The 12,394-nt window shown below is 42.5% G+C and overlaps 1 long non-coding RNA gene across 14 annotated transcripts in view; it reads left to right on the top strand.

The window, feature by feature from the left end:
• Nucleotides 1-12,394, top strand: part of LOC147367752 (uncharacterized) — a 604,096-nt gene that overhangs the window by 92,295 nt on the left and 499,407 nt on the right. The window contains exon 2 of one of the 14 annotated variants that reach the window (XR_015132063.1): nt 5,550-7,887. The exons of the other annotated variants lie outside the window; for them this stretch is intronic. This is a non-coding gene — a long non-coding RNA (uncharacterized LOC147367752). Of the gene's footprint in view, nt 1-5,549; nt 7,888-12,394 lie in introns of those variants that run through there. 14 annotated transcript variants of the gene reach the window in all.

Here is a 12,394-nt window from a genome sequence, read left to right as displayed (position 1 = left end):
TCCGTTGTGTCCGGCTCTGTGCGACCCCACAGATGGCAGCCACCAGGCTCGTCTATTCCTGGGATTCTCCAGGCAAGAACACTGGAGTGGGTTGCTATTTCCTTCTCCAATGCATGAAAGTGAAAAGTGAAAGTGAAGTCACTCAGTCGTGTCCAACTCTTCTCGACCCCAAGGACTGCAGCCTACCAGGCTCCTCCGCCCATGGGATTTTCCAGGCAAAAGTACTGGAGTGGGTGCCATTGGTAATTAATTAAGGTATATATTGTTACTACCTTATAGGGTTGTTATAGGGACTGAAGGTAATAGTTTGTGTGAAACATTTAGCATGGCCTCTGGGCCCCAGCATCCATAGCTATTAGCGTTGGTTATTATTGGGTGTGCTGGAGAAGGCATTTCCCTTCTCTGGGTCTGTTCCTTCAAATTCAGAGTGCATGAATTAGACATGATTGATTACTGAAAATTCTGCATTTCAGTACTCTGGTTCCAAGTGAACAAGTGATAAGAGTCTGTGGGAAGGGTGTTCCTGGCACAGGAATAGCATATACACATACCTCAGCAAGGGTTAGGCAACCTGAAGGGAGTGTTAGGAGAAGCTCGATGCCACAACATGGGCTGGCAGCTGTTTCCAGAGTCAGGTCAGAGCCACAGTCAAGGAAACAGTGCCCTGCTTCTCAGTGAGCTCTGCATGCCAGGTTGCCAGACAGCTAAGGGGTGTCATATGTAGCTTTTTTTTTTTTTTTAAGGCATATTCTGTTAGCATCAGCTTTAAGTATCTGCTTTTGCTCATTAGTGTTGGATTCAGGAGCATGAGAAAAGTGTTGAGTTCATGTCACATCATAAATCAGAAGCCTGGATATGGCTTTTCCATCTTTAACAAGTCCACCAGGACATCTGTGGGTTTTCCTGCCCTGGCTGAGCTGGTAGTGGGAACAGGTATCGTGGGTCAGGAAGCTGCTAGAATGGAGACATTATGAAAGTCCCTCTTCAAAGCCAGTTAGGGAGGTGCAGCTGCAGGCTGGGAGCTTGAGAGCATCTGGGTCATGGAGGGGTGGGGATCCGGCTATGACAGGTGCCAACCATTGACATTATCTGTCCTCTGTTAATTAGCTATAGAGGACATGCCTTTTGCTGTGGTGTCATTGTGTTCATCTGGTGTAAGAGAACCAGTCAAAACATTGGCTCCAAGTGTAAAGAGTCATTTTTATTCTGTTTTTTAAGGATGGGAATGGAGTTAGCAGAAAAAAAGAAAAAAAGCAAGCAAACAAAAATTCCTGAGACAGAATGGAGGCTGCTGGCTAGTGAAGAAGGCTGTTCCCTTTCCCATCTATTTTTCTTGTCTGGTTTTTCACCTCTCTGATAAAACACTGATAAACTACTTCCTGTCTGGAGATTGTTGGAATAGCTCTGTCCCCCAGCTCCCACTGCATCCTCCACTTCTCCAGTCCTTCAGAGTGCTTTGCTAGCACAGTGACCTGGTCATCTCAGTCCCCTTTCATGGCTCCCTATTGGGTAAACCACAAGTGCCCTAGCCTGGCACTCCAGGCCTTTCGTGACCTCATGTTGACCCTCCCGCGTAGCCTCTTGAAGTAATCCCATTCCTTCCCTCTGGAATCATAGACTGTCAGAGCCAAAATGAATTTGGAGACCATCTAACTCTTTACCTTGCTTTAAAAAAAGAAGAAGGATTTTTCTCGATAAAATCTGATCTGAAACATCAGGAGGGCAGAGAAAGAGTTATGGCGGTGGGGGTGGGACCCAGAGGCTCACTCTTGCTTAGACCCCTTAGTCTCTTTCCTCCAAAACCTGCTGTGGCCTCTGGATTTATAGAGGGACTTCAGGGCTTGGTGGAAATGCTTGATAATCATTGATTTTATCCAGTTCTCTCCTACTACATAGAAGTTGGATTGTGTGCCCAGGGTCTGGAGCTGGTCTATTGTGTAGTCAGTTCTCTGAGATCCAGGGTAGTGGCCTCACCTGCATGTCTTTCCATCCCACTCCTAGTGTTCCTACCCTAATTTAGATCATTAACTCAGTTGAAGTGTTATTCAATTGCATCTCTAAGCAAAGTTCTTTCCACAAAGAGCAACTAAAGGAAGGTGCCAAGTAACCTTGGCCATGTATCTCTTTCTCAGTCACTTGGTCTCTATGGTCTTGAGGATATGGGCAGCCCAATAGCCAGACTACTTTGCAATGTCATCAAACCCCACAAAAATCCCAGTAGGGAGCCTCTTCTTTTTTTGAGGGTTTATTGATTAGCTCCTTGAAATATATTCCTACTTTTCAGTTCAGTTCAGTCGCTCAGTCATGTCCGACTCTTTGTGACCCCATGGACTGCAGCACATCAGGCTTCCCTACTCTTAGGGAATATTTTCCTCCCAAATAGACTCCTTGACACAGAATCATATTTGCCTTTAGAATTCCATCTCTGCTGGCTTATTTAGCTTTCACATTCTGAAAAATCCTACTCCGGCATCTAGGAATCATAAAGTTGGAGAAGGTGCCTCTTTCCCCTCATCTCACATGATGTCCCTCTGAATCTCTGACATATCCAGTTTCTGGTAGAATTTGCCCAGAACTAACTTTGTTCCAGTTGCTAGGCTGGATGCAAGGACTCAGATCCTGGGTAGCAAAAGTGAGTATTTCAGTTCTTGACCAATTGATTAAATTTGGTGTGATAAATAGGACAAGGGAGGCTGAGCTTGTCTGGAAATAAATCTGGTGCTCAACTTCAAGCTCTGAAGATGGTCTTCCTGACTAAATGATACTGCTGCTGGTGATGGTGATAATAATGGTTAATATTACTTTTGCACTGACTGTGTACCAGGGCTCATGCTAAATAGTTTACATAGATGGTCATTAAAAACTCTTTATGAAAATCCTATGGGGCACGTTCATTTTATAGGTGAACAAAAGTGGAAACTCAGAGAGTCTAGGTTATTGCCCATGGTCACTTAGCCAGAAAATGGTAAAGCCACCAAAGAGAGGCACTTAATTACAACTGTGTGTATGACACTATTACAGTGTTGAAGTCAAGAAAATAACACACAAAATGAAAGACATGACAACTGAAGGTTGAGCTGTGTCAGAGTCCAAGGAATATGGTTTCCTGAGAGCCCCCGCTCTTTGGGAATGGCCTCTGGGGACAGACTGGACAGCTGATTGGTGCAAGGTAACCCCACCCCACTGACTGGTCCAGAGGTAGATACCTGACCACAGGGTGTCAATTAATTACCTGATTAGCAGATTACCAGTTTCTCCCTGCAAATTTGAACTGTAATGTGGGAATTGGAGTAAATTGATCTTGAGCCTTTGGCTCAAATGATGAGTCAGAGTAGAAAAGAAAACTGAAGTCTGCTTTCCTGTTTGCTTATTTCCCTCTTGTTCAGACAGCTCTTTTGTTCTGAGACCCGGATGAAGAAGGAAAGGGGAACAGGCTTTGAAACAGAGAGGAAAGATTGGTGGACTTTTTTACTCCATCCCACAGTGGCTATGATTTTGCCAGGTGACTTTAGAAAGACTAAGAAAGCCAAGGCCAGGGAAGCTGTGACTTGGCTTCCCAACCAGTGGGTGGCGGCAGTGGGCTAAAGCACAGGTCCTACTCCCCTCCCCGCCCTCCGCCCCCCGAGGCGAGGGGCGGTGTTGGCGCAGAGGGACACTAGGAAAGGAGAGAGACGGTTGTGTTTCACATTTGCATCGGGCATTTAGAAGGGAACAATCTGCTTCAAAGAGATAAGCCTGGATTATATTTTGCCCTGATCACATGAAAGAAAGTTATTAGATCTACTCCAAATGTGAACGTTTCATAGCAATCATTATATTTCTGTCCGATTTACCCTACGGCTAGGGATATGCATATCTGGGTTTAAAAGCAAATTTATTACATTTCTTAAGAATTTATGAAGGTATCCCTCCAAAACTGGAGTGAAGAGGGAAAAAAGGAGGCTGGGATATAGCGATGACTTCAAGCTGAGCCGAGAGAGATTTCCTCCTTGCATTTTTGGCTAGAACTGCACACACATCTTGAGAAATGTACTTTGTCCAGTTTCAAATTATTTTTCTCCATCATTGATAATGTTGGATACTAGCAACTCTGTTTATGATGCACTGTGGGATTCGTTACTGTCTGTGTAATACAGTCATCATTAAATACCGGCTTTAGGAAAATTGGAATTGTTGTTTTGATTGTGGTTGCTGTGGCAACAAGTGACCCATTGGTCCTGAGTGGCTTGTGTGATGCTCACAGTGTTTCCTGGTTCTTGTGTTAAATCGTTATATGCAGGTAGAAAGTTAGGTTTCCAATAGCTCACGTCAGAGTTATAACATGCCCAGACATAATCAGGTAAAGGCAGTGAGGGAGAGGAGAGCCTTCTTATAGAGAGGAAAGAGGGTGAGATTGGATGGCTGCTGTCATCCAAGAAGGTTCTCTGGGCCAAATAGTCCTCTGTCCCTGCTGTACCTCTGTTTTGCTACCTTTTCCCAGGCTAGACTCACCGACCATCTTCCAACTGTCCTCTGCTCAGGCCTTTGGACTTAAGTAAACAGCCCTAGTCCCTTAGAGATCTCTTTTGTGTCTTACACTCCTGTTCCAATCAAAAGTCTGGGCCCACAGGCTTTTTGCAAGATCTGGAGTTTTGGTCCAACCTGGGACCTGGTTGCCTCCTGGGGACAGGGTCCCTGAGGGCCTCTCACCACCACTTCTGTCATACTGTGTCAGCTGCTCCAGCCTGGACTTCCAAGTGTCCCCTGCCTCTTGTCACAGTCTGCTCCTTACTAGCACACTGTAGGTTTGCCTAGGACTCCCATCAGCTAGACTGAGCCCCAGTCTTTTGCTCACTATATTTTGCTTATGCCTTGACTGCCTGCTGGATTGCCCACTGTCATCCGAGCCTTTCCCCTCCAGAATTTTGCCTAGTCTTTATAGATTTGGCTGGAACCCAGTTATAGCTTTTCTCTGCTTCAAGTCTTTTAGCCAGCATTAGAAACAACTTGTTTCTGTTTTCTCAAGTATGACAATAGACCGGTGGGACAGCTGTCGAATCATTTTCTGGCCTGGGGGTAGCTGTGAAAATTTATCTTGTTTCATTGGCACTTTCTGCTGGCTTTTAAAGAAGGATGCACAAATAATGCAGACTGAACCAGAGGTGAGAGCCACAGGGAGGCAAATCCCTGTCCTCTTTTTTGTTTGAGGATCCTATGACCCCATTCTCTGACTTTACAGAATCAGGTCTTTGCACAAAAAGCATTACTGCTTCCTTTTGACTTCCAAAATGAAGTTCAACATTTGTCCAAATAAAGCCTCTGGAACTGGTTTCAGGATGACTGAATGCAGTTTTGGTACAATTAGGAAAGGGTTTATTTTTCTCCTACCAGTGTTTCAAAGGTGCCGTATTAGTGCTCATTCTACCACCCTGTCCAACAGCTTAGGATAAATCCTCTAGCTGGTCATTTTAAGCTAAGAGAGATGGTCTCATTTTCAAGTCTTTAAAAGCCCAGTCAAAATTTAAATTTTAATATTCATCCTAATTCAGAATTTCTGTTCCTTCACACAGCCACCAGCTGAGGCTTAGCCTGAAGCTTGAGGACCCACTTGGTGGCATTCTAGCCACACTGGCTCCTGACAGATTCCAGCACTCATCAGCCAAGCTTCATTTTAGAGCTTGCTCCTACCTTGTCTTTGCCCAGAGTGCATACTCAAAGCTGGTTGCATGACTGGTTCTGAGTCCTGACTTAAAAGGACCGGTTCTGACTGACCTGTCTGAATTGTGCCCTTACTCCAGTTTCTATACATAGTAATTGCTCTGAACTCTTTTCACTATTTTAGTTCGTTTGTTAATTTTTTTTTTTTTTGGTTACCTGAATTATTATCTGTTTTTTTTGCCATAGTAATGTTAACCCCAAGAGGGCAGAAATTGTGTTTGTCTTGATTAAAGTTGTATATCCATGGCCTAAATCTATGTCTGTCATACTGTAGGCACCCAAAAAACAGTTGTTTAATTAGTAACGAGTATCTGTGTATTTATTTACTTACATTTTGGCTGTGCTGCACTGCATTGGGGTCTCAGTTTCCCAGCCAGGGGTCAGACTGCACCCTCTGTGATGGAAGTGTGGAGTCTTAACCGTGGGACTGCCACAGAAGTCACAGTAATGAATTTATGTTTAAAATAAAATTTCAGTATTTTACCTATGGCTAAATAATAGATTAAAAGATATGAAATTGCTAACACTTGACCTTTTTTTGACCTGGAAGAATGGCAGTTTCATATGGTTCATCCTAATATTTGAAGCATTTCCATCAAAATTAACAGCAAGATCAAGATGGTTGTTGTCACTAATATGTTATATTTTCCTGGAAATTCAGTTCTGGTCAATATAATAAAATGAGAAATAAACAGGTATAATATTGGAAATACTAGTTTCAGAGGATAAAATTGCCAATCTGCAGAACCAACAACAATCAACAAAAATTAAGTCAATAAAAATTAAGGGTCCTAATAAATGAGTTCAGTTAAGATGACCATATAAAACATATCCAACTGGAAAATAATAATGATGAATGAGATAAAATATCTAATTCATAATAGCAAAAGTAAGATAACAATACTACAAGGTTTTCTATTTTCCAAGCCCTAGAAATTAAAGAATATAGGTGATCCCATATGAAGAAAACTATAAAGCTTCCCAGAGAATCCTTAAAGAAAATTTGATGAATGCACAAAGACATTTCAGAATGGGAAGGCTCAATATTATGAAAATTCCAATTCTCTCCATAATTAATGACAACATTAATTTTCATTTCAGTTAAACTTCTCATAGAATTTTGGGGATTTTGACAAAAGCAAATGCCAAGATCATTTGAGAGAAAACGTCATTCAAGAATCTTCTCAAAGATCGAATTACCCCCAACACAGGAGCTGCCTACCTCACTTATTCTTGCTATGTGAAATAATGCACATTTAAGCCATTTTTGAATGGAAGGTTTTTGTTTGGTTGTCTCTTTGTTTGCAACAATTCCTGATCCATAATTTTGTACTAGGAGTAGACTAGTGTAGGTAAATGACTTAAAATGTCAAAGTGACTGAACGGGGAGGGAAGTGTCCTGGGTTGGGCTTCCCAGGTGGTGCTAGTGGAAAAGATCCCTCCTGCCAATGAAGGAGATATAAGAGACACCTGTTGGATCCCTTGGTCAGGAAGATCCCCTGGAGGAGGGCATGGCAATTCACTCCAGTATTCTTGTCTGGAGAATCCCATGGACAAAGGAGTCTGGCAGGTTTCAATCTATAAGACCCTGGTGCTGGGAATGACTGAGGGCAGGAGGAGAAGGGGATCAATAGGGGATGAAATGGTTGGATAGCATCATTGACTAAATGGACATAAGTTTGAACAAACTCTGCCAGACAATGAAAGGCAGGGAAGCCTGGCATACTGCAGTCCATGGGGTCGCAAAGAGTCAGGTATGACTGAGCGACTGGACAGCATAGTGGGTTGAGATGACCCAACTATTTTAGATTGAGCTAGGGACTCTTGTTATATTACCATGGAACTTTTTCTTAACCTCTCACCTACGAGACCTTAGGATCTTGCCTATAAGCCTTAGGAGGGATGGTATTGGGGGAATGGTAAGAAAAACTCAGGATGCTGGCATAGGTGGTCTAATTCTGTCTGTCTTCAATAAAATGCTGTAAGAAAGGAGGCCCATCTGAATGTAGAAAGGGATGAAAATGCAGCTTTGCCAGGAGAAGTCCTTTCTGCCTATGGCCTAGGATATAGTCCCATAATTTGGAGTCTTCACAATTAAAAAAGCTGAATGTTGTGTTCCAAAGCTATTATCAGCCAAACAGGGAGATGGGAGAGTTAGCAGGAAAAATGTGAAAAATTTAATGTGAAAAATTAGGTTGCAAAATTGTTGAACAGGAGTAGGGACTGGAGAGAGATCTTTTTGGTGTAATCAGTGTCATGATCACTATTGTTTAATCAGTTGTTGGTAAGTACCAGTTATTGTCCTAACGGCTTTACCTGCATTAATTCAGTCTGTCCAGCTGCACTCTGAGAAGGATGCTGTTCTTATTCATTTTACAGAGGAGGAAACGGAAGCTGAGGTTTTATAACTTGCTCAGGAAAATGGTAGAACAAGCAATTCAAGCTGAGATCTGCTTCATTCTAGAGCCTGTACTTAGAGCTCAGCTGTTTTTTGCTTTCTGTGTCTCCCTTGCTATGGTATATAGTCAATTTATAAATTCTATAAATTCTGTATTTTAAATTTATTTTATTTCCATCCTGTCTTTTTCTGTCCAATTATACCAGTCTAGTTCAGACCCTTGGACAATCACAGCAGTTATTTAACCTACTTCCTTTCTCAGATCAGATCAGATCAGATCAGTCGCTCAGTCGTGTCCGACTTCCTTTCTACTACTCAACAATAAAAAGGGGCAAACTAACCCTTTAATGGTTAAGTCAAAGTTCTGTTGCTGTCTGTTCATGTGTGAAAGCTTTTTTAATTTATGTGGAGAAATTCAACCCTGAACTCTTCCTCTGAACTACCCTGCACTGCCTTACACACCTTAAATTTTTTTTTGTACCATTCACACATGTTTATCTTTTCAGATCAAATTTCTCATTCTTTAGAACTTTTTAGGATATAGGCATTTGTAGCTCATTTTCCCCCATTGTATTCACACAGCAAACCAGTGAGGGTAGGCAGTGATGGGCTTACAGTTGACATTTTTTGGTGGAAGAAGCTAAGGTGTTCTAAGGTTCTGTGATTTGCCAGTTGTCACAAGACTGGTCTTTGAAATCCAAATTTAGTACTGGTCCTTTTGCCATCTTCCTGAGAGCAGCAACCAGGTAGCTTGAACACTTGTGTTGCTAGTACAGTTCTGGCATTGGGAAGCAATCAGTGAACCATAGGTCAATAGTTTTCAAAGTGTGGTCACTGGACCAGTGTCCCCAGCATCCCCTGGGAACTGTTAGAAATGCAAATTCTCAGGCCCACCTAAAACCTACTGAATCAGACATTGCAGGGTGGGGCCCAGCAACCCATGTTTTAACAAGCCCTCCTGGTGATCCTGATGCTGGCTCAAGCTTGAGGAGCACTGGTCTTGGTAACCATGAGCCATACTGCTTTTCTCTAAGTCTGAAATGGTGCTGCATGTTGGGAAGGCAGGAACACCCCTGACACCCTTTTCAATGATCATTTCTCATGCAGCTAAGGGACTGCAAGGATAACAAGAGAAGTCAGTTCACCAAAATGTCGCAACTGTGTGTACACTACCTGAAATTAAGTTAATGAAGCCTCTGTCTTTCAACATAGGATCAAAGACCAGAAATCCCTTCTTATGTTACCTTGGATTTCTCTCCAATTAAATAATCTTCCCACAGGAGAGGAGGGAGATTAGTTAGGACTTCAGTAGGGGTAGAGTTCATAGTTCATGCTTTTCTCAAAGATGAAATTAATAAATGAATCCACTTGAACATCACCTATGCAGTGTCTAGTATTGGGCAGGTGCTGGAGTGGTCTTTATTAATAGAGGACACAAACAAGTAGGCATCTACTTATAACATGATATCATATGGACAATAATAGAACTAAGCAAAAGATACGAAGTGCTATGGAGAAGGGAATAGTGGCCTGTGTGTACATGATTTTGTTCACTTACATACGTGTGTGTGTGTGTGTGCAAGCATGTGTGTGTTGGGGGGGGGTCTTGTATAAGGCAGGATGAGTTTAGGGAGAGGTGTTCAGAATTTCACAAAGGAGAACATTTTTGAGCTGGATTTTAAGATCTGTTGCTCAGCAGAAAGACAAGAACATTCCAGGCACATTGAATAGAGTGTGTAAACGGGACATGAAATAGCATGAGCCACAAGTGGTTTGCTGTCGGTGAAGTCCAGAGTGTTTAGCTGACAGTGAGGCCAGAGAAGGAGTCAGGAGGCAGATTATGCTATTAATGTGCACTATTCCCTTTTTATCACTTCTTATTCATGCTTAATTCTGTTATTGTCTATACAGAACTATGTTTTTACAATATAATTACATTATATTGTAAGTATGTCTATCTGTTTACATCTTCTATTATTAAACACCACAACTCTAGTGCCTGCTCAGTACTAGAAATGGCATAGATTATGGCAAGGTCAGAGAGGTAGACAAGATATGCGCATGGAATACCAAAGGTTCTCAGAGTTCTTAAAAAGAAGAATTTAATTTTATTAAAATTTTCACATTTACCTGATTATAGAAATCTTTTTTCCTCAAATAAAACCTAACACAACCCCCTGGACCCAGTGTTTCGTGATGTATACATTTTAGGAAACCCTAGCTGATGGATCAAAAGCTAACTCCTTAGCAGCACATTTGTAGCACAATCTGTGTCCTGACTGCATCCTGCTCTGTGTATTTAGAAAACCAAAGATGGGGATCCAAAAGGAATAGGAAGTTTTCTGGTGAGTCTTCTCAACAGCTTAAGTTCCTCAAGAGTGAACATCGGAGACTTCCCCTGGTGGTTCACTGGCTAAGATTCTGTGCTCCCAATGCAGAGGCTCAGAGTTTGATCCCTGGTCAGGGGATTAGATCCTCCATGCTGCAAATAAGAGTTCACATACTGCAACTAAGGATCTAGCATGCCACAACTAAAACAAAAGATCCCGCATGCTGCAATGAATATCGAAGGTCGCACATGCTGCAACTGAGACCTGGCACAGCCAAATAAGTAATAGAATAAATAAGTAAATATTGAAAAAATAATCGAATTTGGACATTGCCACCCTACAGTTTGTGGCCTAGTTGCCGAGGGTACATTCCTTTCCTAGGAAGCCCATGTGCAATGCAGTGTGTTCAGTTCAGTTCAATCGCTCAGTCGTGTCCAACTCTTTGCGACCCCACGAATCGCAGCACGCCAGGCCTCCCTGTCCATCACCAGCTCCCGGAGTTCACTCAGACTCACATCCATCGAGTCAGTGATGCCATCCAGCCATCTCATCCTCTGTCATCCCCTTCTCCTCCTGCCCCCAATCCCTCCCAGCATTAGAGTCTTTTCCAATGAGTCAACTCTTCACATGAGGTGGCCAAAGTACTGGAGTTTCAGCTTCAGCATCAGTCCTTCCAAAGAAATCCCAGGGCTGATCTTCAGAATGGACTGGTTGGATCTCCTTGCAGTCCAAGGGACTCTCAAGAGTCTTCTCCAATACCACAGTTCAAAAGCATCAATTCTTCAGCACTCAGCATTCTTCACAGTTCAACTCTCACATCCATACATGACTACTGGAAAAACCATAGCCTTGACTAGATGGACCTTTGTTCGCAAAGTAATGTCTCTGCTTATGAATATACTATCTAGGTTGGTCATAACTTTTGTATGGTCATCTGTATTTCAGCTAGTTCTTCTCACAGTTAGAAGAGGTTGAAGGTCCAGAAGAAGAGAGCTGTTCCTCCAGGCCATTACCTACCAGGATGGACAGTGTCTTATTCTATTTGGACTGCTATAACAGCGTACCATAGATTGGTGGCTTATAACCAACAGAAATTCAATTTCTCATACTTGTGGAGGCTTGAAGTCCAAGATCAAGACACCAGCAGATTCAGTTTCTGGTGAGAGTCTCCTTCCTGGTACGTAGATGGCAATCTTCTTGCTGTGTCCTCACCCATATGGTGGAATAAGCAAGGATGCTCTCTGTAATCTCTCTTATAAGGGCACTAATACCATTTGTGAGGGCTTCACTCTCATGACCTAATTACCCCTCGAGGGCCCCAGTTCCAAGTATCAGCACTTTGGCTGTGAGATTTAAAATGTGAATCTTGGGGGGACACAAACATTCAGTCTATGGCAGACTAACTCCTCTCCCAATAGACAGGTCTCTGCAGTACAGGACACTGGGGTTCTCATCACAGCATGGTGCTTAAGGCCTGCAGAGAAATGCATTCTAGCCTTTCCTTTGTGTAAGTGTAAGCTGGCTTAAGGAAAAATACTATGCTGAGTACCCCTGAGAGAAAATGAAGTTATTGCTTGCTTGAGAGGGATTTATTCATTCATTAGTAACATATCTGCTCTCTTTCCAATGATAAATTAGGTCCTTACGGCAGGTGCTTTTGTTGTAACTTGGTTTAAAGGAGAGGGCTGTGCATCGCTAACTGGCTGTCAGTTGTCCTAGTGTTCGTGTGGGGTAAGCTGACAGATCCTTCCAACTCATCACTAGCTGAAGTATGTTTGAACTTTATTCTTGGGCAGTCTAATTGTCATATGTTACGAAGCAAACCTCTAGAAGGGGTTACTTTATAACTAGCAATGTGGCCTTTGAAGGAGGTACAGTATGCAAAAAAAAATTATGTGAGGAAAAAAATCTAACACCTTCTCTACTAAAGTTACTACACAAGGTCTAGATATAGGCCTTATAAAATGAA

The sequence above is a fragment of the Bos grunniens genome, chromosome 8, assembly GCF_055505025.1.
Source record: "Bos grunniens cultivar Pamir isolate PY7600 chromosome 8, Bosgru_T2T1.0, whole genome shotgun sequence".
Lineage (NCBI taxonomy): Eukaryota > Metazoa > Chordata > Mammalia > Artiodactyla > Bovidae > Bos > Bos grunniens.
Note: the sequence above shows the minus strand (reverse complement) of the source record. Positions and strands in the feature narration are given on the sequence as shown.